Below are 6,000 nucleotides of genomic sequence, written 5' to 3' on the forward strand. Positions count from 1 at the left end.
GCTTTCAGGGCAGCTATTAGTACACTCTACCACCCCTGATGCAGCGAAACACTTAAAATATTCTATGTAAATATATTATTATTATTATTATTATTATTATTATTATTATTATTATTATTATTATTATTATTATTATTATTATTATTATTATTATTATTATTATTATTATTATTATTATTATTATTATTATTATTATTATTATTATTATTATTATTATTATTATTATTATTATTATTATTATTATTATTATTATTATTATTATTATTATTATTATTATTATTATTATTATTATTATTATTATTATTATTATTATTATTATTATTATTATTATTATTATTATTATTATTATTATTATTATTATTATTATTATTATTATTATTATTATTTTATATATTTTATTCTATATTATTAATATTATACATTCATTATTGTCAATCCGTGAACTCCAAATGGTGAACAAATGGTGTCTTATAACCAGTACTCCCTGCACTTACCACATGACACCTGACCTGAAGAACGTTCCACAGACCTTCAATTAAATGTCTCATCACTTTAAGATCCTGTTCCTTACATTAGGGCCCATTAACAACCTGGCCCCTCAATACCTCACCAATCTCCTTTATATCAGCACACCCACCCGTATTTCAGGTCATCTTTTTCCATCCAGCTCCGCCTCCGACCTGCTTGTCGAGCTACAACTGAGGTTAGGAAGCTTTAGTCGGTAACCCCTGAACTCTGTAACTCCAGATTCTATAATCGTCTTTAAACCTCAAATTGAAATGAACACGTGACGACGTGTTCATCCGCTCGCCAACTAGTTTGCATTCGAACTGGTTGGCGACTTTTAACACCGAATGATGGAATATCGTGGCAACGTAACCATGAAACGCAGTAGGTAAAGAATGTCGTAAACACTGTACTGACTCCCTGTACTGACGTCATAGTTGTGGGCCGCAAGTGTGTGGCCGAAAGTGGCCCTCGGGCCAGGAGTTTGACAACCCTGCTCTAAAGGGAATGGTAAAGAGCCAAATCGCTATTTAATTTATCACATTTGATAGGACATCTATCCATCTATCTATCTATCTATCTATCTATCTATCTATCTATCTATCTATCTATCTATCTATCTATCTATCTATCTTATATCCATCCATCCATCTATCATCCATCATCCATTCATCTATTCATCCATCCGTCCATCCATCCATCCATCTATCCATCCATCCATCTATATATCTATCTATCCATCCATCCATCCATCTATCACCCATCAACCATCCATCTGTCATCCATTCATCTATTCATCCAGTTTCTTCCAGTCTAGTGTACCTTCTGTTGTTATCCAGGTTGTTGTTTTGCTAGTACCTCATTAGGTGTGTACTTTTGGTAGAGGTTTAATAGATAGTCTCTCTCTGAGGATTAAGACTTTAGAAATATGCAGAGGACTGAGATTGTTTTCCAACTATGTTTGTGCGAGTTATTAATTAGTTTCTACCGTGCATATGTGTGCGTGCATGTACACAGCTGCAGCGCTGTTGGTTCAACACACGTTTAGCTCTTTAGTCAGTCATTCATCTGTATTCGTTTGTACTGTCAATCTGTGGCAATGAGAAATCACAACCAGTCACTAAAATACCTGTGTGTGTTTGTGTGTGTGAAAGAGAGAGAGAGAGAAAGAGAGTGCACACGTGTGTTTAGGTGTGTGTGTGTGTGTGCGTGTGTGTGTGCAGTCAGACTGGTTTGTCAATGTGCAGCGGAAAAAGAAAACGTCTCAGCCGAAACCAACTCTGTTGAATGCACTTATCTGCACATGCTGTCCATGTTTAATACACAAACACACCCATACACACACACACACTACACACACAAGAGTGTTCAAGCAAGCCATTGCAATGCTGTCTGCACTTAAAGGCCAGTATCTATCTCAGAAGGTTAAGGGCTTTGGCTTTTATCACAAACTGGGACTGTGTTTGTGCACATGCATTAGTGTGTGTGTGTTTGTGTGTGTGTGTGTGTATTTGTTATCGCATGTGAGAAAACACAGACTGGCCCGTGGGAGAGCTCTCAGTGTGTGTTTTGGGTCTGTCAGGGAGACCATTATGTGGCGTCGAAGGTCAGGTGGTCTGGCCAGAGAGCACAGATATATTTGTATGTTTGAGTTAGGAACACAGGCTTGATGGATGGACCTCAGTGGGACGCTGATGTGGACTTCAGTAGGCTGGCTGGATTCCTGGTCATTTCTTATCTGATTTCTCACCAGTATTATAATAATAATTATAATTAAGAGATATTTAAATTTTCATGTATAAACTAGTGGTCAGCTTAAAAGTTACGAATAGAGTTAAGAGTGTTTTGCGAAAAAAACAATAAGAAGACGCCCCTTAACCCATCATGGCATACAAAAATACACCAAGACTTTTCTTATGTATATTATAGAGCAATAATGACCTTTGATTAAATAGTCGAGTCGACATGTCGTTTAATGACATCATCGCATTGACAGAGAAGGAACTACACAGACACACATGAACGCGTAATTGTCCATATGTTACTTTCATAGTTTTTGCTAATGTAGAGAACACAGTAATACGTTGTTCTGTCAGATCTCAGAATTTTTTTGCAAATTTTCTTAGTTTATTTTCATCGTCCAGGACGCACCAATAGGGATCCTCTCCTCATGCAGCTGCACTGGCATTTTATTAGTAAAGTTTCAAAGCACTGCACGTGTCTGTTGTCAACGATGGGTGGCTCAGTGTGTTCTTGTGTAAATCTTCCGCCCGCACATAGTACCACGTTACCACCCATTGTATGAAGTGATTATGACTGTTGGTTCAATCCATAATAAATTCTCAGCATTAGCCAACTAGAGGAAGAAAGGAAAGAAAAAAAAACAGAAGAAAAAACTTGACTTTTGGATTCCAGCCAGGGGCCGTCGACTTTTTTTTCTGTCCATGCTCTGGTAAAATATAAGTATAAAAAGTCAAAGCTTCATTTAGAAGTAGAGACTGAGTCGGTGCGTTAAACAGTTCCAGGTGGTGTAACAGTTTCTGTAACAGTTGATGTTTAGTTTGTGTACAACTGCGATATAACAGACTGGTTGGTAATAAAAAGATTTTTCAAATGTGCACGCATTTATGACAACAAGTTTAATCTAATCCAATTAAACATTTGAGTGATGCGTAGCTGGCTGATATCACCGCCGATATTTCCAAAAAAAATGTGAGGAATGTTTTTATAGTGACAGATGTTCAGGCCTGAGCAAATATGTACTTGAAATATTCTGTGATTCTGTTGACATAATGTAATGGTTGACGTACAAAAGATCATGGTGCATTCTGAGCAGTGTTTACCTTTCTGTTTTGTAGCGGACGACAACACTAACACTGACGTCCGTTTGGTTTTTTAAGATGATTTTTATTCAGAGTACGCTGCCATTTATGGTGCCATTCTGGATAAGGACAAGGAGATCGGGGTTTCTTTTCAACAGATGACAGACACAGTAAACCCATAACTGAAATTCCAGCTCGACGACATGCAAATGTAAATTACAGGTTGCATATATCTGTAAACATTATCGTTAAACCCAACGGGCTATGTCACTCACCTACAGAATGGTATCATCATAATCTAGGACAAAAAACAGAAGAGTCTTACTAATGCCTGGGAGCCATGATGAAGGGCAAAAAGTTCCCAAAAAAATCAGAACAAAGGAAAGCAAGCAAACGTAGCACTAGCATTAATTTAAACAAAGACGTCATCAGCGTATAGCGCCACATGATGATGTATTCATCTGCTCTGATGTTTTTAATGCCATAAACTTGAACAAATCTTTCTTAATACATTTATAGAAGATGAAACTATCCGTCGTAAACCTAGAACCTTCCGTGCCACTCCTTTTTACGAATGCATTTTTACGTAAAAATAAACAAAACAACTAATACGCTTTTCCAATTATTATTTCGTCTTTTGGGAAATTTTTTAAACACAGTTTCAAGTAGAATTTTTAAAGTCTGTTCAGTTTGTTTTCTCTCTCGTTCACACGGCACATCAGCAGGTCAGAGGTCACCGGCGTGGGTGGAACACGTGTTAGATGTGACAGAGCGTCTGGGCTCTTATTTGTTTACAAATTTATGAGCGAGCGTTCAGTCAACTGCCTCTGATTAATACGTTAACCCTGATGACTAAAGTGGTCGTGGTCTGTCATGGCCGTATTCCTAAATGCCACATTTTCACCCTGACGTTCTATACCAGTGGACAGCGGAGGAAGTCATTTTGGCATAATGGCATCAAATGAGTGAGCTAACGGCCAGTAATTACCCATTGTGCCTGTCTGTGTGTCAGACTGTGTGAGTCTTTGACGGGCCGGGCAGAGACACCAAGGACAACACAGCTGTGTCCAACTCCTCTGAGTCTGGGAATGATTACACTGGGACTGAATGGCTGCCTTTCTATCAGTTTGTTTAGGTGTAAAATATTGGATTTGTTTGTGTTAAACTTCATGTGTCCCGCCTATTGTGTTGCTTCTGTCTGCATTGTGTGGGCGATAATGTGATGGCGAGACACTCGGAGGTGGGCAGAGTGGACAGACGTCACCGTCGCTCCATGTAGGAGCATTCAGAGTGTGATGTTGTAGCGGGTAGGATTCCACTGTTTGCTTTTGACGTGCGTCCGCCCTCCGCCTCTGTTTGTGTGGTTGCACAATGACATATTTGTACATGTGGTTTTGCAGAGCAGAGAAGTGAAACCCGTGTTGGCTTAGAGAGTCAGGTGAGACCGGGTCTACGACTGGAGCAGATGACACGAGCTTCACGTCGCCTCACACGGGCCCGCTGTTGCCGTCGGCGTGTTTGCAGCGCCGGTGCAACAAGACGTTTAAAGTTTATCACGACATGTTGACAGTGATGTTATTTATGAAGAAAATGAAGCATGCTGGGAATGCACTGCTGCGGGAGTTTAACCTGTCGGGACAATTCACTGTCACTGTGGCATTTCACAGCTCGGTGCTACCTTTTTGTGCTACCTTGCCAACGTACCCGTACTTTCCAACGTGGACTGTGCCACCTCTGACATGGGCTCGATGTTTGATGGATGTGAACAAATCCCTGCAACCAGGACAGGCCTCAGTGGAGCATGGCTTTGGCCTTTCAAGAGCAGCAGGAAAGACTTACAATGTAACTACTCAGGGTGTTTACTTCACTGTGCAGGCGCTCTGAATAGAGGGCACAATGCCAGTTTCTCTTTCTCTTGCCTGAGGTGGGACTTTTTTTTCCTCACTCAAGAGTTTGGGAACATTCAGAACAAGTTATTGATGGGCTGTTGACTGACTGATAGATGACTTTGTTTGTTACGGTGTTGCAAAGGCTGTTTGAGGTCTTCACTCACTGATACACACATACACACACACACAAAAACAGTATTTGTAATTTCCCTAAATCGGTAGGAATAACTCTTTTTTTTTTTTTTTTTGTTATGTGAAAAAACATAAACTGAAGCCATTGTGCTCACACACCTGAAACTATATTTATTTTTCCTCCCACCACAAACAGATGTACATGCAAGCTCTGTTTTGCACATCGGTCTTAAGAGCAACTTCCTGAGGTTCTCTCCAAGTTTCCTGTTTCAGATGTTAGAAGTTATCTACAAACCCCTGCCTTCTTCAGCCCACAAAGGCTGGGGCAGCTGTTTCCTCTCACCATTAAGGACCAGATTAAAACACACGTGGACCCACACATACGCATGCACGGCCAGGGATGTCAGAAAGGACACAAAACTATAATATTAGCTTCTAGACAAAAACAGCAAACAGCATGCTATCTGTTGAACCGGTTTCCTTTCTTTGTAGAGGCTAATGTTTCTAATGTGTCCCTGAATTCTCTTTCTTTGCAATGATGTGTGTTTTTTGAGTGTGGATATGTGGTGAAATGTATACAAAATATGAACTAAATATGTGTGTGTGTCTGTGTGTATGACTTTAAAAGATAGATGGATAGATAGATAGAT

The sequence above is a fragment of the Cynoglossus semilaevis genome, chromosome 2 (genome assembly GCF_000523025.1).
Source record: "Cynoglossus semilaevis isolate Cse_v1.0 chromosome 2, Cse_v1.0, whole genome shotgun sequence".
In the NCBI taxonomy this organism is placed as follows: Eukaryota; Metazoa; Chordata; class Actinopteri; order Pleuronectiformes; family Cynoglossidae; genus Cynoglossus; species Cynoglossus semilaevis.